The 24938-nt window shown below is 32.6% G+C and overlaps 1 protein-coding gene across 4 annotated transcripts in view; it reads left to right on the top strand.

The window, feature by feature from the left end:
• The first annotated feature begins 13491 nt into the window (after positions 1 to 13491).
• LOC121124234 (rap guanine nucleotide exchange factor 2) overlaps positions 13492 to 24938 on the top strand; it is a 113135-nt gene continuing 101688 nt past the window's right edge. For 2 of the 4 annotated variants that reach the window (XM_071891060.1, XM_040719385.2), the window contains exon 1: positions 13492 to 13893. The gene's annotated coding sequence lies outside the window, so the exon portion shown is untranslated. The remainder of the gene's footprint in view (positions 13894 to 24938) is intronic. The other 2 variants (XM_071891061.1, XM_040719388.2) reach the window with 1 other exon arrangement.

Raw genomic sequence — 24938 nt, 5'->3', positions numbered from 1 at the left:
ACTCTCGATATGGTTTAAAGCTCATTTTCTCTCTTGAAGGACAAGTTGCATAGCTGTCAAAGTTACCCATTCTGAGAGCTAAAAAATGGCGCACCCGACATTTTTAACCTAGTGTGATGACATTTTTTTCCGGTTTTTTTTTACCCATTCTTCTTTTTTACTTGATGCCATCCATTAGAAAAATAACAAGGGGAAACATGAACAAATTTTGAGACTCGAAAATCCATTTTCCATTCTAAAATATATTTTCGATATGAGAGAGGCTTTATAAAATGTATTCTTGTTTAACAACAATTCAAATAGTCTCTTCTGTAATTACAGTCTAGCTAGTCAGTTGACACAGGGGGCTTGCCAAACCCCTAAGAGTGTTTCACCGAACTCCTGAGGTTCGATCGAACCCAGGTTAAGAACCACTGTTTTAGATGGTAACCCAAATGCTAGTAGAAATCTTTTTTTTTTTTTAATATTCTAAGTCCCCAGAAGTCTTACTAAGAATCAACCTATTGAACCAAGAGAGATTACATGCTTTTTTTGGCTTCGGAATAGAAGAAACTAATCCGTAGTCTCTTATGGGAGCGTCTAACCAGCATTGCGATATATACGGTATCTTTTTATTCAATGAGAAATCCTCTCGAATCTTGTTAATTTTTTGGTATATATCCTCCCTGAAAGATGTGTACCTCATAAGATGAATTACTTTAGGATCATTTTGAAGTTCCAGGCCTTCATTTTATCTAGAATATTCTGGCGAAGAGATGAATAACATAAGTTTTCCAATTTTGACAAAATTAACGATTCATTTACTTTTATAGGTCCATCAGGATGTCAACCAGGGGCATTTATATTGTAGAGAGCTTGAGATGTTGGAAATTTTACAAGAGTGTAAAGTCTGCAGAGCGGTACAGGCATTCATAGAAGTCAAAGGCCATTCTGGAAACGAGTCTAGGGTAATTGGTACACTGATCTATGTGATAATCTCAACGACTGCAATTTTTTGTATTATCAAAAGGCTTCCAGGTTTTCTTATAATTCCCTTTTCCATTCACTATATATTCTGATTAAATATTTTCTCTATTTTTAAACTCAAGTATTCTTTGTAGCCCTACGTTTGTCTCTGCTAAGCTCCTATCTAGACTATCTATTTTGGCTTTCAGGTATTTTCTCAATGGTACTTCTTTTTTCCCAATATTTCAAAAAGATGACGTCTAAGCTCTCTTAAGCTTCACAGTAGAATTACAAGCCCATTCCTATTCTCTCGTCACGATATTTTATTCTTATTTTAGGCCTAATTAAAGTCTAAGTGAGGCTTGTTACAATTATATAATATTAATTTATGAAGACGTGAGGGATAGATGTTTATAATGATGTAATTTATCAAAGATTTCTCTATACGACGCCTTTGTATCTAATTCAGACTCGTCCTTACATTTTACAAAGGCACCATTAGATCACCATTACTAAATATTATTCTTTAAAGACGTTTATTAGATAAGTTTATTACGGTCTAAATACTTAATAGTAATGAATGAATGCTTTGCAAATATACAAATTGCCAGAGTAGACCTACATATATTTTTTTCTTAGAGCATAATTTGTCCTAAATCTATTACGTCAAAGGAATGAGTTACGCTCTCTTTAGATATTACACGTTCAATCATACATAATCGGGGTTTTATCTAGGTCTATTCAATTCAGTATTGTTGTCATAACACAATATGATACGATATCATAAAATATATAGGCATATAAAGGGCGAAATAGTGTAGCGGAAGGTACTCGAAGAGGTAATCATTATTCCTTGGATAGATGGAGAAGCCAAAGGAAGAAATGACACCTTACAATAAGACAGTGCACCGGCCCAAATGGACAAGAAAGTGCAGGATGTCTTGGCCACAAAATTTCTTCCCTTTTGTTTCCCGGATTTATGGCATCCAAACACCCGGACCTGAACCAATACGATTTCTGGGGTTGGGTGGACTATGAGGCCTGTGCCAAGTATTATTCGTTTGTGGGGGTCCTGAATAAGTCCATTACCGATACAATGGCAAAGGTAGATCCACACGAGGTCGCCCGGGGCCACCAAAGCTCTTGGCACCCTGTGGTTGAGGTTGTAAAGAAAGGTGGATCTCATTATGAATAATTGAAAGGGATTAAATGTAGCTTTCAAATAAATTAAAACGATTAAGGCTCTACAGTACCTAGTTCACCCATTTTTTGCCCATTCTGTAAACATATGTGTGAGCATAAGGTTTAATTCACTGGATCCTGTTTTCCCAGGACTTTTAGGGGGTTTACCTCCTACCATAAATTTCCTGAGAAAAAAACTACCTCGAAATATCGCATTTGATTATTTCAAAATTACTATGTAAGGAGTAGTGTTCGTGACCCGGTCAGAAATCGATTTTTTTAGATTTAATATTTTTCAAAACTTGGCCGATTTTCTTTATTTTTTGTTTTAAAGCTCATGAAAAACAAAGCGTAACAATGAGAGTTCACTCTGGATTTATAAGTGTCAGTCCTTGATAAACGTGGTGTAGAATTGAGGATCGACTTCGAAGTTTATATGAGGCATTTTAAATGTGATTATAACACTAAGTTGCTTATCTCTGAAACAATCTTCAAATGGTATGGGTTACGATATCAATTTTCAGATTTTTTTTTTATTTTTTACATGGTGAAAATGCTTAGAATTTACAACTCCCAGAGTTTTATTTTTAGAGTTATGTATGAGCATAGACAGATTTTGAAATTTACTCCAGGGGCGCAATTGGGTTTCAATTTAATACAAAGTATGAAAATTATACATGTTTATGTCACAAATCTTGAGAGTCGAGGGGCCTTCCCCTCAGCTCTCCCGCAAACTCCACCTATAGTTAGGAGGGGATGGGTTTTAATACGATATATAACTAGAAGCTGTACACCGTAGAGTGCAAAACATCTGATTAAAATCAAAATGAGTTATGTATCTCAATTCCTTCGAAAGTTAGAGATAGATATGTATTTTTAACATTTAACCTTTGACCTTGAACTCTCAAAATTTAATGGTACCTTACTCTAACCATATAAAATCTTCGAATCAAGGCTGATCAAAATCGATCCGTAACTTTAACAGTAGTCCTGGTGACTAAAAACCAAAGGGGGACAATAACGTAATACCTTTATTGGATAACGCAACCTTTCCTTAAAAGAAATGGAATAAATAAAGAAGACCCAGAATCATCTAGGACATTAAAAAAAGTCAATCATACCAACTGATATGTATCTCTTAAGTACTCGCAGTCTATCATTGCTATATCATTTCTCAACAATTTTTAAAGATGAGTTACTTATAAATATATTTCATTATATTAAAATCCTACATAGAAATTTAATTCTATACAAATGTCGTCAAATAAATGATAAAATAGCCAATATATATTTATAATATGGAATTGTATTCCTGTCCTTTAAGAAATAAAGCATAATTATTACTAATGGAGCGATTAATCAGAATCGGAGGATCGGTAGTTTATCTGGAATTGGGAAAATAATGATCAATTTGGGATTCCGATTCTTGTTTATAACTTGTATTTAACTATTCATTACTTTTCTAAGTTATGAAAAAAATAAGATACTAATTATGGAATTTTTACTTTTTACAAGAAAATATTTAAACTTTAATTTTTTAAATTTATTTCAAAAAAATTTATTTTCTTCGGATAACTATGTATCTTAAAAATTTATCCCAAAAAAATGTAATATTTGAATTTTTTTTAAAAGAATTTTACATTAAAAATTTAATTTTTTGAATTTTTTACCTAGAAATTTTCCTCCGAAAATTTGTAGTTTTTGTGAATAACTATGTCATTTTTAAATTTATCAACAAATATAATATTTTTTTTTTATATTATAGATTTTGTTTGTGAAATTTTTCTGAAAAAATTTAATTATCTGTAAACAACTATGCATTTCTTTAATTTATTAAAAGAATGAAAGATTTAAATATTTTGTTCAAAAAGTTTTATATGAAAAATTTTAGTTTTAAAATTTTTTCCAAAAAATTGTAATATTTGAAATTTTTCTCCAAAATTTGTAGTTTTTTTTATGTGAATTTTTTTTTTTTTTAACTATGTAATTTTTTTAAATTTTTATCAAAATTTAAAATAAAAAATGTAATATTTTTTTTTTTGAAATTTTTCATATTATAGACTTTATTTTTGAAATTTTTCTCACAAAATCGAATTTTATTATTTGTGAATAGATATAATTTTTGTATTTTTGAAATGTTTTTCCTGTAATAATTTTGAAAATATTTTGGAAAAAAAAAACAAAAAATAAAAAAAAAATTTTATTTTTTAAATTTGAAATCAAAAAATTTGAAATTTTTCTCCAAATTTTTTAGTTTTTGTGAATAACTATGTAATTTTTAAATTTATCAAAAAAAGTAATTTTTAGCTTCACAAATAGCGAATTTTATTATTTGTGAATGATTTTTTTTTTTTTTTTTTAATTTTTTTATATTATAATTTATTTAAAATTTTTCTGAACAGCTGTAAAAAATTTTTTCAAATTTTTAGTTTTTGTGAATAACTATGTAATTTTTAAATTTATCAAAAAGGTTAATAGCTGATTTTTTTTTTTTTTAATTTTATATTATAAATTTTATTTTTCAAATTTTTCTCAAAAAATTTTCATTTTCTGTAAGTAACAATGTAATTTTTTAATTTAAAATAAAAAATGTAATATTTGAATTTTTTTTCAATAGATGAAATTTTTCGGCAAAAATTTTATTTTTCGTGAGCAGCCAGGAATTTTGGAAAAAAAAATCCAAAATTCAATACTACAAAAATTAATTGTAATTTTTAGCTTCACAACGGAGTGGAACGGTCGAATTTTATTATTTGTGAATAGATATAAATTTTGTATTTTTGAAATGTTTTTCTAAAAATTCAATTTCCTGTAAATAACTATGTAGTTTTTAAATTTACCTAAAAATTGAATATTAGAATTTTTTTTTCAAAAAATTTTATATTATAAATTTAATTTTGAAATTTTTTCCCAAAAAATTTCAATATATGTAATTTTTTGTTTTTCGTGAGCAGCCAGGAATTTTGGAAAAAAAAATCCAAAATTAAATACTACAAAAATTTATTGTAATTTTTAGCTTCACAACGAAGTCGAACAGGGGCTGTGTTTTTACGTTATTTGTTTGTTTGTTGGTCACAAAGATTATATATGTTCAGAGAAAAGAGGCCATCGAATTTTGAAAAAGTCAAGTAAAACTTAAAAATTAAGATACATAATTCAATTTGATTTCTGGCAGAGGTTTTTGTGCTCTACAGAGTATTCATTCATGTTGTTTAAGCTTTTTGTATGTTCACACACACCCCATATCCAGTAGTAGTACATTTTCCATTAAAGAACCATAAATAATGAGCACGCATCATTAAAATCAAAATGTGATGATACTACATATGTAATTTATGTTAGACTCTACAATAATTACGAGAGTTGCTCTGAAAATTTTCCAACCTTACATTTTACAACCATCACTCATAAAAAAAAAACTAAGCCCATCTTTCTAAAAATCTGTTGACAGTTACTCGCCAAAGTTTGAGGCATTTTGGACGCACAGCTGTTATATAACAGTCGTTTGAGTGATTTGATGAAAGTATTTTTTCTTGTGAAAAGGGCACAATCGATTATATAGCAACCATTAAATACTTATTTTTAAAAGTCTAACCTTGTAATAGATTCAAAATATAGCAGATATAAAGGCTTGCTGTGTTAAAATTTGAGGGGTTTAAGTTAATCCAACACGGAGTTATTGAGCCAAAAACAATGAGTGTCTTCTAACAATTATTTTGCTGAGAAAAAAGCAGAGAATCATTTAGACAGTTTATAGAGATGGAAGCATGACTTGGACAAATGTGTGGAGTCATAAGGTGACGATGTTGAAGAATATAAATTCAGAAAAAATGCCTTGCATCTTTGCCAGGTCGCAAACTATTCAAACCACCTTTGTATAATCAAAAATGACACTGGATAGTCTAAATGCAAATGCCCTGTTTATTTAGACGAGACAGTAATGAAAAGTGATAAAAAATCCTGCGTATTTTGGGCATGTTCAAAAAAAAGAAACCGAGGCTCAAGGGGGTCGCCCTAACCCCTTTGAAAAATGTTTTGTAGGAGAGCAGCTTAGCTTTCATGACGTTTCATCAGATCAGCTCTAACGAGGGAGAAGGGGATAAACAAGATCAAAGGGAAGAATTAATCAAAAGTCGATACTCATTATTTTGGCTAGACCATCCTTTACACGGTCAGGGGGCAGCCCAGTGTACGCCAGCTTCTATCTCGATAATTAAGGCATTAGTTCATTGATCTTGCAAACACCCCATTGTCAATATCAACATTAGTATAAGAGTGGGGCTAGTTGGTGCAAGTTTTCCTTTTTTGAAAAATAAGATACATGTCTTCTCCTTTTCCCCGAAAAACATTCAAAATCCCTCTTTAATAAATAATTTGGTTCTTTTTTAATCGAATGGCGGTTTTTATTTAATTTTATTTTTTTAAAAGACTGTGTTGATTTTTATTTTAATGACGGATTTTTTTATTATTATAAAGCAATACATATATATCCTGGAATAAACGTTCATTGTATTATTCACTATGAAGAATCGTTAGGCTCACAGACATTCTATAAGTTGAAGTATATGTAAATATATAGTATATACATATAACGTGAAAAATATAAAGTCAAACAATTGAAAGTGATAACATTTATTAACTAAGTAGTTAGATAGACACTTGTTGCGAGAAAAAAGGTCATGAATCATGATATACTATAGTAAATTAAGTACTCACATCGTCGACAATACGTGTACATTTGTTTCATTTGCGCCATATAAATATCTAAAAAATGTTCATAGTACACTTTTTTAAGTAATGATAATAAATATATTGAAACAGAGCGTAGACATGTCTATGAATCATGAAAAAAATAAACATGATTCATAAACGTTAACTGCATTTCGTTATAGGGGCCAAGGGGCTATTAAAAGTTTTGGGACAATAATGTCATTATTAAATATGACACGTCTTTTTTATAACAAGACTATTGCGAAATTGTAAGCGTTATCTAGTTATAAAATCTTAATTCCATATTGTAGACCAGCGTTTCCCAACCTGTGAAATAAAGTGACCCAATTTAGAGCAACCAATCAGGAAACAACCCCAATTCTTAAATTATATCCTATATCTACAGTCATTTTTTTTTGTACAATACACAGCCATATCTTGCGATTATGAATTATAGATTATTTATTCGTGAATACATTCAGTAAATTCTTCATCGGAGAAGAAAATCTCCCGGTCACCATGATGTACAGGGTGTCCACGATAAATTGGAACTACTTTAAACTTCATCCAGCTCCATAATGTGGATATTCGTGGTTAAATCATACTAATATAAAAAGTTGCGTGAACAATACACTATAACTTCCAACACAATTGTTTAGACAACAAACAATAGTCATCATGGAACAATCAAGGAGAGACGCCATCCTCGAATTAGCTCGCGCAGGACACAAGCTCTCTGCTATTTACAAGCTTCTTAACTACCCCAAGACCACGGTGTACCGGGTCTTCAATGCCTGGGAGGTTGAGGGTAAGGTCTGCTGCAAGGCTCACAACGTGAGAAGTGACAGAATCCGCACTCCCCGCTTCCTAGAAGGCCTCCAGAAGTCCATCAAGGCTTCGCCGGGGACTTCCTTGTCCAGGTTAGCCAAGAACCGCGGAGTGAGCAAGCAGCTGGTCTCCGAGGCTGTGAATGAGGACCTCGAGCACAGGTCATACCGAATGGCCAGACAACACATCCTCACGGCATCCATAAAGGCCACCAGGCTCACCAACGGTAAGCATCTCATCAATGACCTGAAGAGCCATGGAGGAAGAATCATCTTCTTCTCCGACGAGAAGAACTGGACTGTCGACAGAAGCTACAACGTCCAGAATGACAGGTGGCTTGCCGAGGAGAGAGAAGTGGTCCCTGTGGTCTTCACCATAAAGTTCCCTGACACCCGTGATGACCCTGGGTGTCATCTGCAGCACCGGTGAGGTGATGCCTCCTTTCTTCTTCAATCCCAAGGAAAGGGTTAATGCGATAAGGTACTGCAAAGTCATGGAGGAGTTCATCATCCCCTGGATGAAGGATACGACCGCTGGGAGGGACTTCATATTCCTACAAGACTCAGCGCCCGCACACATCTCCATGAGGACCACTAACCTCTTCAACTCCAACGACATCACTTTCTGGGATCGCAACACCTGGCCCAACAACTCATCCGACCTCAATCGGTGTGATTATTACTGGTAGGGAAAGTTGGAGAGGGAATTGTGCAAGGTCAGCCACAAGAGCATCGTGGCCCTGAAGGGCTCTATTACGAGAGAGTGGAATGCTGTCGATTCCGTGGAAGTCATCAGAGCATGAAAATCCTTGAGGGGTAGGATGGAGAAGATGGTGGCTGCTGAGGGAGGACATGTTGAATAAATTTATTGTTTAATATCATGTCTAACTTTTTCATATTAACAAATACACTCCAAATTCCATTTTTATCAAGCAGGTTGAATTTTAAGGTAGTTCCAATTTATCGTGGACACCCGTATATGGTCATGAATAAAACTTCAATAACGCTTCATACTGAATTATTGATGATTTTTAGTCAAGAATGGCTTCTTCTCAAGCCTCTTTGACTTCCTTCTGCTTGCTTTTCTTACAAAAAAACCAGGCACCAAGTGATATAAAAAATCGACCAGATGCGGTCAAACTTGGCTAATTTAGTCAAAAATCGGCTAATTTGAAATATGTTGAACCCTGGCTCAGACGTTGTGTTGAGTGACTTAGAGTCCTGTTTCATTTATTTTCATAGTATGATTTATATCATTTAAAGACCCTTTGGTATTACTGTCTAAAGCCCATTTAGAATCGAGATCCACAGGTTGGGAACCAGTGTTTGTAGACTATCAATTAACCTTTAATAGGATAAGCTATTTTTCTCTAATTATACGACTTTCCTCGTCCCTAATCGATCCAAAAAAGAGTTAACTGTACAAATCTGTCAATTTTATAGTGATTTTCATTGCATATTACTTTGATGATTTTCAAATATCACTATTTATTATTGACGTCATGTAGTATTCAGTTCAAGTTTTAAGTCTTAGATTCATTCATAAAGACATTTGACGAAATTTGATTAAGATTTATTGGAAATTTGGTCATTTTTTGTAGTAAACCTATCGAATTTGATACCCAAATATTGCGTCTCCTTCAATTATGATGCAATTTATGACACAATGAGGACACTTACACGTAGCTACTCAATCCTTAGATGTTCTCTACCCAATAATAAAATAATAAGTATAACTGCTTCAGAAAATAATAATGATATGACGTGATGATCCAGTCTCTAGAGCATTTCATGTCTGAATTTTACACGCTCATTGCTGAATCTCATCCAAATTCATCTTCATAATTTTTATAATGTACTTCCCTCTCGTATTATATTTTAATGTGAGTTTTAATTACACACGCTCATTGTTAAAAAAAAGAGTCGATACATGGAAAACACCTGGGACATTTAATTAATATCACTACTTTGCTATTGATTGTAAGGATTACAGATGGATAAACTTTGCTTCATTAAAATAGATAGTTGCTTAGAACTATTCACAGATTATCAATAACTCCACCAATAAACAGCCAGAACATTGATAAAGAAAAAGAAGCCGAACAATCCACAGCTCACAACGAAATACAATGCAAATTTTTATTTTTGTGTCCTGGTTACTGGTTAGAAGATATCCCCTGCAAGATATCGCTTTTAAGATACGACAGTTGCTATTACTTTGTTCAATTCATGGAGTTTGCATGTACAAGAATGTTTGATGTCCCTAGCGGACAAAAAACTTGTCTAATAGGCCACAATATTTATGCAAATATTAATCACCTGGTCCTTTTTTTCCCAACACTTTGTGTATTGCTTTATAATTGACAAGTGAAGTAGAAAAAGCAGCAGTTGACTACCAAAAAATTAAAAAAAACATTTTATTATGAGTACCGGTTTATGCGAGTGAAGTAACACCATGCGTGACTAATGTTTCGCCACTTGGTTTAAGCTTTGGTCACGGACCCTGTATAGGTTCTATCTTCATAAAAATAACTTATTGCATAAATAAATAAGATTTGGTTCTGGCAGTTCATAGAACCATTGTGAGATAGTTTTAGCACCCTAGAAAATAATTAAAGCAAAAAAGATTTTATTGAGAAGGTTGTTATCCATACAAGGTGGCGTCAGCTGTTGTCGGAGTATTTATAATCTATAAATCAATATTTCTTTAAGTATATACTAGCAAAGGGATACCCGGGTTTGCTCGGGCCAAAGAGGGAGTGGGAAATATCATTGAAAATGGTCAATGTCATACATGTAAATCCGTTGAGTTTTTTAGCTAGTCGTAAAATTGTAATATAAAGAAGGAATTGACTTTTCCTTTGCAGTTGTCCCTATTATTTAATTCATAAGTAGTGAACATCCTTTTCTAAATATATTCACACCCTGATTGAACGCTCGTGTGTAACTGAGGATTTGTTACAGAGATATAATTGTACGTCCTTGTTGGGCTCAGAGTAGAATTGGGGATCGACAGCAGAATAATTTTAGCAATTGTCCTTGTTTATATCCTTTTTTCCTTCCTCTCTTGTCACTGTTGATTGTGGTGGCTGATATAATTAACGTCATGAGCATTATTCCTTGATTCCTCCAAAACATTCTTCAAATTGTCAGGGTTACCAATGTTGATTTTCGGTTGTTTTCTTAACATACCCACTGGATGTTAACCTTTGGTCAATGTTATTTTTTCTTACTGGTTAGATGCCTTCGGCGCGGGAGAGCATTATAATATACTGCCTGTATATTATATAAAATTTATTATGTATTATCATGAAAAAAATTGTCTAGATGCGGAGTCTATCTTTTATTTTTGTCAAAAAATTGCCAAATTGAAATTAGAGAACTAAAATGCATTTTTTTTTTTTTTTTTTTTTAGTTTTTGACCCTGTGATTTACTTATTGTCATTGTCAGATAACTACAAAGATTAACTTACTCATCCTCTTCCTAAGTCTCGTTTTTAAAAATCGTATTTATGTTCTATTACTATAGTCATTCTTTTTTTTGATTTTTAATTTTTTTGGTTCATAATCAAATTGACAACCCATACCTTCAAAAAACTTTGAGACACGGGGAATCGATCTTGTTTTATGAAAATAATCAACTTATTAGCGAAAAATCAAACTTTCCTTCCAGACCCCAGGAATCTGGTCTGATCAGTACTAAACATCGACTAAAGGTCTCATAATTTTGAACAACTTTTATTTTATGTTTAAAGTCTGTATTTGTCTCCGTTTTTGAAATAAATGTGTTTTTATCATTGTTTTTCTAAGCGGGACGTGCATCACACACACACACATAAATTACTTTAATACTATCTAGGATTTAATAGCATTGTAAAGAGGAACAAGCACACACCTCCCCAGATTTTTTTTGTATTTTGATAAATCAAAAAAATTCATAAAAGAATGTCGTCGAAAATATTGCAAAAATGATGTAATAAATCTCCTGGAAATTCAAAATACTACATAGTTACATGTCAGTGTCTAAAGTACTATGTCAAAAATGCATCGTTTTGTGGCATTTCTTCTTAAAAATATAAAATTGACGTTTGATCAAAAAAAAAAAAAAAAAAAAAAATTGAAAAATTGTTCAGAAAATTACAGATATTTCAGTTAAACATCAATTTTTATGTGTCAAATTTATATTCAATCAAATCTCTAGACAAATTTATAAAACTTTATAGTATCCAGAATCCGATATTCTATTAGAAATCTATTTTTTCTTCTGAAAAAATTCAGAAAATTGCAATTTTCATTGATTTCTTATTGAAATTTAGAAAACTTTCTTTTTCGTAAAGCTGTTTTTTTTTGTTTGACGCAAGTCACGGTTTTATTTATAATTCAACCCCATATCTAGTCTCTATGAGCTCCCATTTTTTTGTGTGTGTTTTTGATTATAGAAATAAACCTTATATGACCCCTCCCCCAAAAATCAGTACCCGGTCTTATCCTGACCAGGTTCAAAAGAGGCACCCAAGCAAAGTTTAAGCCTGCTAGGCTTAACGGAGTGGGTACCCATAAAGGACATACACACACACTGAAACTTCAATGTATATATACAGATTATACATCGGGGACATACAACGGTGACGTGATCTGAAGAGGCACCAGCGCTCTCAAGCAATCTAAACTTATCTATGGTTACCTAACCTACCATATTTATGCTTTATACGAAATACTTGTTTTGATTATGTATTTCTCAGAACTTTGCAACTGATAATAATCTTCAAACCCCCTCAACTATATAAATGAAGAATGAAGAGGTTGTGGGATTTGAATGGTGTTCTCACTCCTTTTAGTTATATGTCATTAGAATAATTGAAGTTTCCTCATAATTAATGACCTCTTTCATGGGAGGCAAGATCCCTGAAGTTAAAAGTAGGAAGTATAATTATTTTCTTCGTTCTTATATTCTTCAATCCGAGCTGGAAGTGAAGAAAATAATAAGATGGCTAGGACCTTAGGATTGAAAGACCGACGTATCGGTTATTAGGATCGTTGAATGGTAAAAAAGATCGGACAATTAAAAAAAAGACTGATGAGTAAGTTAGTCCTTGGACCGATCCAACACTACCAACGTAGTATTTTCTCACCCAAATCAGACACGGTATAAATCACGTAACCTCTTTCTTTGAGATGGATATTTCTTGAGGTTCGGAGATTATAATATGCAAAGTGTTTTGAAATAAATTACGTGTACACGTATGATCTATCTTTAAACCTTAAGGTTTTTAAATATTAATTTACTAAGTCTGGTTGAGTTATGTATTAATATCTTTAATTAAAAAACATTATTTCAAGGCATATATTGGGAATCAGAGGGTACGTGATTATCTTCCTTCTCATCAGGTTTGAATGATATTGATTAAAATAAAACGACAAACAAAATGTAACGTACATGACTTTGTCTCTACCTCTCCCTTGTCGTATCTACTGACACTTGAATTCTTAATATCCTCAAGGGGATGTTGTGAGGCTTCTTTTCCGCCTTATTCTTTTAAAATGTTACATACAATTATTATTCAATTTATTCCTTTGCTCCTTCTTCTTCTTCCTTTTTGGTCCTACGAGGAGGTAGCCATTTTGAACGTTAGCTAGAAAAAGAAGATAAAAGAACCAGTTATGATTCTATTGAATGAAAGCAGACCTTGATCTTCTTTTATATTACACACTCTACACTACATACATATAATAAGAAGAAAAAAGAAAGATTGGATTATTACGTACTCCTATTACCGGAACCCGGCGTGCATGGGCCGGTAAAAGCGCGCGTTTTTTTTCAAATAACAGTCAGTTGTTTTGTAACTTTCCGTGTGTGAGGAAGGAGGAGGAAAGCTGCTGATATATGCGTGTCTGGTGCTCCTTCAGCTTCTCTTTCTCTCTCTCTTTTTCTTCTATATAATAATTCATATAATCATCTACTTCTGCATTGGCTATGATAAATTTATGTCCTAGCTATTTTTTGGTGTGATAATAAAAGATTTGACAAGTTACTAAAAGGATTTTCACTACTACGACTACATAAATATTATTAGTGTTCGCTTTGCTTGTGCTTCAAGAGTTGTGCAATTCTTTATCTCCTTCTTTTTATAGCCGGAAAGTCGTTTGTGTGTGTGTGTTTGTTTCAGTGCTTTATTAGGATATATATTTTTTTACTTTTAGATACCTTTGGAATCTCTATTTGAAGAAGGTAAGAGAGGAATTTCTTCTTGTTTCTTCCCGCCCCTTCCTTTTATTAGAATAAGTGACTTTATATAATAATATTCTTAAAACTAAAATCCCTAGGATGTCTCCGTTGTTGCTCTAATAAATCTCCCTCAAATGAAGGATTCGAAAAGGAAAGACACAGAGAGACACAGAGACAAATCAAGGGAATTACAAAGAGAGAGGGAGAGAGAGAAGTGGACTGTCAGAGAGCAGAATTATTAAAAGGTTGGAGGAATACGGATGCTATTGACATACATACCCCTGCAGTGAATTAGTCACGAATCATTTGTTTTTCTATGTTAGCAGCCCTTGCTCCTGTCTTCTAATAATATTAATATATTGAGTCATTATTTATACCCTCTATTCAAATAGTTATAAAAAACTATTTGACATCTTTTTAAAGTAATTAATTAAATTGGCGTCTTTAGTTACTTTTTACTTGTAAAATGGATTTCTATTCATTAATTATGATTAGATGTCTAATAGTACATATGTAGTAATATTGATTAACCACCATAATGTAGGAAAAACTTCCAGGAATCCATTTATTTACGTATTCATTAGACGTATATGTTGTGTACAATTTGATCATCCCTTACCTAATTATGACATCAGTCATTTTATAACAACTATTATATATTGATGCTATCAGTATGATTTTCTAAGGTTGCGTATTTACGAGTCGTATATCTGTGGGCATTTGAACGTTTAATAAGTCAATATATATATATTCAGCCCTCTATTCAAAATCCAATCTTTGTCACAAGTGTTATCTACTGCGAAATGCTTCATCTCATACTTTTTTTTTAGCTTGCAAACTTGTACAATTTCCTTATCCAATTTAGACCTGATAATACACAGCATATCATTATAATTAATTTATGGTTATATTGTGAACAAGTTTGTATATCTGTATAAGTGGCAATTTCTTCCTCTTAAAATGCATTATTTCATTACAACATTGATCATTTTAATTACCAATTATTAATTGAACCTAACATTTCCTTTTGATATATTCCACTTACATGGTTATGATGTATTTATAAGTAATACTACTCTGGGTATTTAATACAGAATTCTTTGTACTAAAGGATCCATAAATCCCACCATTAATATATCGATCATCCTTGGAATATTCAACTATTCCAGACCCTCATCCCAAGTACTCATTATTCATCTCATTTTTTGGTTGCAACATGTATAAAATCGTAACTTATACACAGTCTATACATAGCCCATAGAAGAAGAAAAATATTGAGGTGACGAGTTATGCGAAAGACTGTTACATTGCTTTCAGCGGTTAAGTTTGGTATATTTAGCGAAAAGCATACAATCGAAACAGCCATAAATTTAAAAGGGTCATTTTTATCTTTTGGATTTTAAAATAATATCCTATAGTAGACCAAAAACATCCACTGTATAAAACTTCTCACAATCAGATCATTTATTTTCTAATTTGCCTAACTAAGCCAAGTGGGCAAGTAAACATCTTTGTCACCTCCAAGGTTAATATAAATACAAATTTGTACAATAATGCTTTTCCAACTGATGTTTAACTTCCACCACACTTTTTAATTATGATGTCAAAGAATATCATATACTATTATTCTGTTTATCATATAATTTCTAGTATTATATGCTGTTAATATACCGTTGTTATACTCCATGACGTCAAAGTCTGTCGTTCTTACCCAGCTGTCGGTACGGTACATCAAATTAAAAATTATGGCAAGCCCGATTACAGGATTGTGTAACTTTGTATTTCTTTAAAACTTGGTCACCTCTAAGACTAATAGAAATACAAGGTCATGTAATCAGGTTGGCTAGAATTTTCAATCTGGTGTATTACACCGACTGCTAGGCAAGCCTGGCAGTTTTTGGCGTCTTAAAGTAAAAAACGATACTTCAACAGTAACTGTGAAGGAAGGCGATACATAGCTACTCTTGGTAACTGTTATACTATTTGACGTCACTATTAAAAAGCGTGGTGGGAGTCAAACATCAGTCGGAAAAGTGTTACGGTGTAGCATTATATTTTTATTAACCATGGGTTAGCTCTATTTTTCTTTCTCTGTGAGAGGGTTGTAAATCCCAAGTATTTGCAGAGTTCTATTTTGATTGTTTTGGCAATGTGAACAGTGATTTTTTTATTTTCTAAAGCTGCTATCATAACTCTTTCCTTCTTGAGGAGAAAAACATTTAATAATAAAGTGTAACTACAAGTGTTTTTGTTCGTGAATGACAGATAGTAAGTTTAGTAATGATTTGTTGTGGAGTTATTAGTGATGGACTCCAAGTAGAATTCTAGTCATTCTTGCCTATATCCTTGCTATATACAGAGTAGGGTGGGTTGATGTGTATTTCCATCATCTCATAGCTAATTTTAATGAAACGCCGTGACAACTAAGCTAACTCACCTTATAAATATTCTTCCAATTGGCAGGCTTACCACGTTCATTTCCGAGGTCTTTGATTGCTAATTAGTAACAGAATATATTTTAGGGATGTATGAACTGGAAGAGTGTCCTTGTTGAACTTTTAGTAGGATTAAGGATGGAAAACGTATTCATTACTGCCTATATCACGGCTGGATTTATGTCACGTCAGAGCTGCTCACAGTTAATTTGAGGAAACACCATGACAATTAAGTTGCTCTTCTTTTGTCGATGTTGCCACCCTGTCATTTATTTTTTTATTTTTACATACCGAATATAACAAGTTTAATATAGATTCACTTTATATGGATGACGAGCAAGTTTCAGCAGATTGATAGGCGCCAAGGACTATAGACTAGCATATTGAAAGGTATGTAATGAAATTCACTATGAACTAAGGATGTCTCCCAAAAAGTCAATGAATGTATTTAATACTGTAATTTATTTTACCTTATAAATAGAATAAAGAGCACCACCATCAAAAACTTTGACATTTACAAGTCTACATAGGAGTAAATCATTATTCTCTTTAATAAATATAGTAGAATAATATGATAATAGTATGTATGATATAGTCAAGAAAAGAAGTTCAAGGTTTGAATAAAAAGAGTCCTGAAGAGAGTGAGAAGGATAAAAAGATACATTCAAATAGTTGTATATGTATGGAAGTATCTAAGTATATTCTACTACTAAATAGTAGTAAACCACACAGGTTTCCTTCTAAGCAGGGGGAGAAGAAAACATTATATATACGATAGTAAGAAAATCTCTTTCAAGACGTACAATTAACCTTCTAAATGAACTTTTTATGTCGATAGTGGTAACAATCACGATTATGATGATTATGATAATAATTAATTATCGCTTAGAAAGAGAGTTCTGGTTTTGTTTACCATATATTATAATTTTATGGGGGGATATAGATACATAGGCCTGTAAATCCTAAGCATTTTCCAAATGTACAAAATAAAATAAAGAGACAAATTACAATTTGAAAAATGTTACGAAGAAGAGTGACTTAGATGTCATGACGTTTGATTATATTAGCTGGGAGAATCTATGTATGAGACACAAACCCCACCCCGTATCTAGCAATGATATTGCAGTAATTACTACTAATGATGAAAATAGTGTGTATCATTTATTGAATATTTTGGAGGAGATCAGTTACAATCAGCCGTCAGAAGGGAGGAGGTGGAGAAGGAAATAAACAAGGGCATTGCTAAAAATGTCTCCGATGTCTATCCTTAATTATACTCTGATTCCAATTAGGATTTACAATTATAACTTCGAAACAAATAAAGGTTAATCTCCGTTTTTTATGAGCACACAGGATTTTTCAATCAGGTTTGGAATATAATATAATCTATTTAGGAAAGGATGTTCACTACTCAGGAATTAAATAATATTCACAATTCCTAAGGAAACGAAAATTCATTCTTCAGACTACCAATTCCAAAAAACCTGCTTGCTAAAAAATTCAAACGATTTACATCACTCGTAATTAGTGTTGGATCCGTTCTCGGTCATTAAATATTTGTTTTTGAAAGTTCTATCCTAGTAATAGATTCAAACAATAACAGACATTTAAAAAAAAAAGCTTTTTGTGTTAAAATTAAAGGGGTCCATATCTATCCAGCTCTAAGTAATTGAGGTAAAAGATAAAAAATGTATCACAAACAATTATTATGAAGGGACACACGCCGAATACTATTTCGACGTGTATCAGAGATGGGGGGAGCATCGAGGGGAGAAGTGTGTAGAGTATTAAGGATACTATGTTGAAAAAAAAATCAGAAAAAATGTCTAGTGTATTTTTTAGGTTTGAAACTTTGCAGACCACCCTCGTATGTATAAAATCCCAAGATGTCAATAATTTGATACAAATAATCCCAAACGTAGCGTCAATATCCGAAGATCTTTGTATACATTCCAAGGAGTGGTGGCATCTCAGCTATTCATTTCCTAGTTGTTTTTGATCCTAATAGTCTGATATTACATATCTAATTCCTTCTTATACAAGACGTAATTTTCATTGCAATATTGCTGTATACATACATATATGCATAAACACGTATTTCGGATACAAGTTCCTCCTGTCCTCGTCATCATACTGACTATATACGGTTGTATTTAGTTATGTTAATCCTCTGATTTTTTTAGCCGGCCTGTTTTTACTTAAATTGGTAATCTGAAGCAGAGCTTCGGAGTCAGTACCGTAAAATCCTCAACTCCGAGTCCAACACTTACAATTTTTTAATAATATACTTTATTGCCCATAGATAGATTAATTGTAGCAAATAACGTTGGTAGGTATAAATAGAATATTTTGAATATAAGATATTTAACTAGATGAACAAGAAATGAAATGGATCAAAATCGATCTAATGATAATATATGCAAAAGTTGCTGCACATAATTTATGCACTCATAACCAAAGAACAACAATACAATCAGCCGTTCACTACAATGGCACACTTTACTCTGATGGCATTGCCTATTGACAAGAATAATTAATGAACTAGCAAGGCTAATGGCTATTCTCTACCCAGCATAATAAATTCGACTTGAGATATTCGGGAATTGTGATTATATAGACCATAGAGTACGTTGAAAATTTGTGAAGTAAACTTATAAATGTTTCATAAATTAATACTACTTAATACCTATAATTTATAACCATTTAGAAAAAAACATAAACACTTTCCGAGTACTTGATGTGAGCATTAGATTATAAATATGTTTAATTTACATAAATTATAATAATTTTTTGACTCTGCAACCCTGATCTGAAGAGTGCATCATTTTTTTCCCCTTATAATTTGCCATTATTATTTAATTCCTGAGTAGTTAACTTCCTTACCTAAATAGCTTCAATTACATTTGTTCAAAGCCTGATTGAATATTCATGTGGCCTCACAAAAGACGGAGAGTAAGCTTGAGGATTTGTTAGGGAGTCAAACTTGTCAATCTTGGTTGGACTAGGAGTTTTATTGAGATTCAACATCGATATAATTCTTGCCAATGTGCTTGTTCATTTCCTTCTTCCCTCCGGCACAGCTCTCCACCAAACCATTATTCCAATTGTCAGGGAGTCCATTTGTTGATTTCCGGTTTTTTTGGTCCTTTTTTTACATAACCCCTTATACACACGATTTTCATCACTAGATTTATATTCGTTTATATACCTTGTACATTAAATGCTTTTAATTGAGTTATTGCATTATTTTGTCATTATTTCAGCTTCTTGAACCATTAATTAAGTATAAAGAAATGTTAATGGCTGTACATTTATTACATATTATTTTAAAGGAGGAAAGGTGAATTATATATAAATATACCTGTGTTTTTTGTGCTATTTGGTTTTTTTGCTCATCACCCACTTGTTTAAAGTCATTATTGTAAGTAGCAAAGTAGTTTTTTTAATAGGGTTAATTCACTGTTTTTAAAATTGTAAAGTTCAAATCGGATGGATGTCATGTTGTTTTTTTTATTCTCAAGAATTTGAGATGTCATCAATCGCTGAGGGAAAAATTCTCACAGAGTCTATACAGACACACAGCATTTATACCTAATTAAAAATACATTCATATAAATAACAATAATGTGAATCCGGGGTGGTGATGATAAGTAGGTCCTCCTAGTAGTGTTGAGACCGAGTTTGTTGTTCGGTTCGGTCTTAAGTGAGTTTTTATAGACGGGATATTTCGATCCAGACCGTGATCTTAGACCGTAGAATGCTAGAGCATTGGAATGTATGTATTTGGAAGGATTTCTGCAGGATTTTTTCGACCAAATTTGAGACAAAAAAACTTTGTTGAAATAGTAATTGAGTAATTTGAAGAAATAACGATTTTTTCATTAAGAACAAATAACTAAAAAATGAATAAGTTTTCAAAAAATTATATATATTAAAAGTTAATTCGGTAAGACTGATTTTTTTAATTGCTACTTTTCTGTAAAAAATTCCCTTACGTGAGGGAATGGGACAACGGCATCACTGCTGTAGGCCGTAATTGAATTGTGGGGTTTTTTAGCCTCAATAAATAGATCTATTTTTAGGCCTCAATGAGACTCATGAGACTTTATTGATGGTTTATGTTCACAATTTTGAAACGCAACTCACTTCATCAATAATTTATCTATATAATTGGTTTAAATCGAATTTTTCTTTGAGATCAGTCCAGAATGAACTTTTTTAAAGGATCGAATAAATTCTAGGATTTTTAGACCGAAAGATATATCAGTACTAATCATGAGTCTCTGTCTAAAACCGATTTTACCCCCCGTTTCGTTCTGATGTTTTCTAGATCAATTTGGAACATTCCAGAAGCAATTATATGACGTCACATCAACAATTCATCTATAGAATCCATCTAGACCGAATTTTAAATGAGATCGATCTAGTGAGGCGCTGCAAATAATTATTTCATATCCACCCATCTTAGTGATCCTTAAAATATTTATTAAATATATATATATTTGAAGGGTCATGATGATCAAGATAAAAAGGGTATGACCGATCACGTGTTCATTTCCGCCGATAATTAATCGGTGACCAGCCGATTTACAGTGCTATTAAGAGCGATGTTTTCCTTTGAAACAGGTCCAGACTGAATTTCTTTGAATAAATATACAAGTTGGGTCCACTAAAAATCATAATGGTCTCAGACCGTTCTAGGATTTTCATACCGAAGACCAACACTAGTACCGCCGAGTGTCAACATATGTGCGTACTTAACTTGAAAAAGGAATTGTCAGATAAGGATCCATACTTATTATTCCTTTGTATACTGCATCTTTTCTTTTACCCTTCAGTTCCTCCTTCAAACTTATTCTAATCCTATTCCATTCTACTTTATAGTCGTAGACAGTAGAGCGCAAACCTCCACCAAAAATTATTTTTCTTCAATGAAATATCATTTCTTATCTATGTTAAAGTTAAAAACGTGCAAAGTTGAACATGAAATTTAATATATATTACATTTATTCTTCAATATGTATATAATATTAGAATAAGTAAAACAACGTTCTGAACATTTCTCGCTAGATGTCTTTAGTGAACTATATCTCATGACTAATATACTGCATCAAAAAAAGCTGAAAGTATGCTTAAAGTGTAAGTGCATTTACAGTTTTGTGTTTGGTGTACCCATTTGTGTGTTACGGCCTTCCAAAATGGAAGTAAACTCGATACATGTCGAAATTGAAATAGCAGAGTAGGTGGGGGAAAAATGTTACATTTATGGACCCAATACATTATCGAATGCAACAGTAAAGTGGTGGTTCCAACGATTCCGTTCCAGTAATATGGACGGCGGAATTGTCTATAAAATAATGTGAGGACTTATTCTACTGACCAGAAACTGTAGATTAACCATCAAAATCGGAGAATCCTAACTATGTTAATTTTATTACCAAAATAAAGCAAAAAAAAAAAACCGCTCAGAACCGTTTACTTCGCCTATTAATTATTATACATGTATTGTGAGCCACAAAGAGATGATTTTAGCTTTGATTCAGAATTTGTTCAAAATATATGGTCGATATGGCGTTTTTGACCTTACATGGTGGATGTTTTCCTACATGAAGCATCGTTATTAAACCTACATAAGGACACCCATTTGAGCTCTGTACCTCAAATGTTCTAAAGTTATTGTCGATTATGTACATGTGCTACATTGACCTTTAACCTTGAGCTCTCAAAATTTAATGGCCTCTTACTCTGATCATAATAATCTTCGTACCTACTTAGATCAAAATCGATCCTTAACTTTTGGAGTAATCCTAGTGGCCAACGGAGAGACAAAGGCAAAAAAGTTCCAATTTAAAAAAAAAAGTTCCTAAAAATATATATATATGATCCTGCGGATGCCCCTGCCCCTACTGTTGAAAATGTTGGGAATCACTGCTATAGATAAATAACCGGTTTATTTTTGAGTATGTAGAAAGAGAGGAACATGTTTAAATCAACTTGTTTTCATTCCATCACCAATTCCCTTGTATGTTATTCTATATATGATTACAATAATAACCATTATGATTTTTGAAGAATTCACCTTGGCTTAATTAAAAATAAAATTCGTGAGAATTTTTATTAAAATAAATAAGAAGGCTTAAACATTAGAATGTGTAGTATATTTATTAATTATGTAGGTATATTCATGATATACAGATTGATTAGCACCCTTAATTATATATTGTTTTTAAAATGTATTTATGAAAGATCATAGAGCGTTTTCAATAATGTCTTAGATTACATCATAGTAGGAAGTGACGCCATTTTAGGGACCTAGAGTTGATATATAGAGTTCTGTAGAAAACAATTCCGCTTTTTACGCCTAAAATAGTTTCTAATCCAATGGCATGATCGGAATCCTTAAAGTTCAATCTTTCTAAAGAGGTGTGACATGCGGAAGTTGATCTAAAGAAGTCGACCCAAGAACACCAAAAGCAATGTGTTGTTGGTTTACGCTACGCCGATGTGGGTTTATCTTTTCATCCTATAAGAAGTTTGTTACAGTGGATCCGTCTTCAGGGGTGGGTTGGAAGGGATGTAGCCTCTCCCTGAGTAAGGGAATTTTTGGTTTTTGCTACAAAATGTAATATTTGAACTTTCTTTCCTAAAAAATATTTGAAATTTCATTTTATTTTCTAAATATTAAATTTCTGTGAACAATTATGGATTTCTGAATTTTTTTTCTAAAAAATAAGTTTTTGTGAACAGTTGTGGATTTTATATAAGTTTTTGTGAGCAGCTGGGAATGTTTGAAATTATTTTTTGTGAAACTATCGAGTTTTGATTTTTTTTTTCTTGAAAAAATATATATATAATACAGCGGACGCTGGTTGGATTACTGGGTCGATTGAGGATGTGAAAGGAATCACTAAAGTTTTCAACTTCCGTTATGGTTTTCGGTGTAATCTCATCGGATGGCTCATGCCACCCCAGACGTTGCCAAACCCTGGATTGACACCAATTATCCAAATGGAGCATATGTTTGACAACAAGATGGTTCTCCTTATCTCACCTCCAAAAAATCTCAAAAGTGCTCCTCAGAAAAAAGACTTAACATCTGCATTGAATACTACTTGATGCAAATTAATTAACACTAATATTTGAATTATATATCGGCAAAATGTACAAAAAATCAATAAAAATAGCTAGATTTGTACAATTATTATGATTTTTTAATCGATTGGGCTCGATAAAAGTAGTATCATTAAAGGAAAATATATTCTTCTCCCATAGTAAGAGTTAATTTTTATCTACAATATGGATATTTAATTGTATAACAATTTAATAACATATTAATGATCTGATATATAATAAAACAAGGCAATAAATGGATCAACAATGCTCTATACTTAAATATTACTGCGTAACCAGCCGAGGCAACCTCCATGAATTCACTCTTCTAATTGAATTTATAAGGTAAATTCTGCAAAGGGAACTCTTTTGTTTTGTTGTTCCCATTTTGACATGATCTAATAGTTGACGATTTTCCTTACTAATATTACTGAAAAAAACAAAAAACAATTTTATACTTATTAAACTTGGTTGTTTAGGCCTCTCCCAAGAGGGACGAAATCAACAATGTGGACGTCATATGAAAAGATTCTAAAGGGTTTTTCAATAGGGACGCTCACATTTTACGTTATATTTGTTATTGTTTCTTTGACAGCTGTGCTCAAAAATAATTGTAGTTTCACCATGGAGCAGTACACACTCGAGCAACGTTTGCAAATTATTAAAATTTATTACAAAAGTGGTGAGTCTTTGGTCCAAACTTTAAGAGTGTTAACGCCAATTTATGGTAAACGTAATCGACCTGCAAAATCAACAATTCAACGTTTGGTGAAATTTTTTTGAGTCCACATACACGCTACATAATGTTCCTGTGCCAGTGAGACAAAGAAATGCACGAAGTGTAAAAAATATTGCTGCCGCAAGCGCATCAATTCAAGATGACCCAAATTTGTCTCTTATGCGCCGTTCTCAATCGTTGGGCATCTCTGTGACATCGTTGTGGATAATTTTGCGAAAAGATCTTGGCCTACACCCGTATAAGATCAAGTTGACACAAGAACTGAAGCCGCTTGACCACTTCAAATGTCGGGAATTTGTAAAATGGGCTGAAGGAAAATTTGAAAATGATCCTGATTTTCAACGTAAAATCATCTTCAGCGATGAGGCACATTTTTGGCTCAATGGCTTTGTTAACAAGCAAAATATGCACTATTGGGCCGGAAAACCCCCAGACGTGATTCATGAGGCGCCATTACATCCCAAAAAAATTACTGTTTGGTGTGGATTGCATGCTGGCGGTGTCATTGGGCCGTACTTTTTCGTCGACGATGACAATCGCCACGTTACCGTGAATGGAAATCGTTACCGCGCCATGATAACCAATTTTTTATGGCCTGAATTGGAAGATATGGACTTGGACGATATGTGGTTTCAACAAGACGGTGCCACTTCACACACAGCAAATGTTACAATCGATTTATTGAAGAGTAAGTTTGGTGAGCGTCTTATCTCCAGAAATGGACCAGTCAATTGGCTGCCTTGCTCGTGCGATTTAACACTTCT

This window comes from Lepeophtheirus salmonis, chromosome 9 (genome assembly GCF_016086655.4).
Source record: "Lepeophtheirus salmonis chromosome 9, UVic_Lsal_1.4, whole genome shotgun sequence".
In the NCBI taxonomy this organism is placed as follows: Eukaryota; Metazoa; Arthropoda; class Copepoda; order Siphonostomatoida; family Caligidae; genus Lepeophtheirus; species Lepeophtheirus salmonis.
Note: the sequence above shows the minus strand (reverse complement) of the source record. Positions and strands in the feature narration are given on the sequence as shown.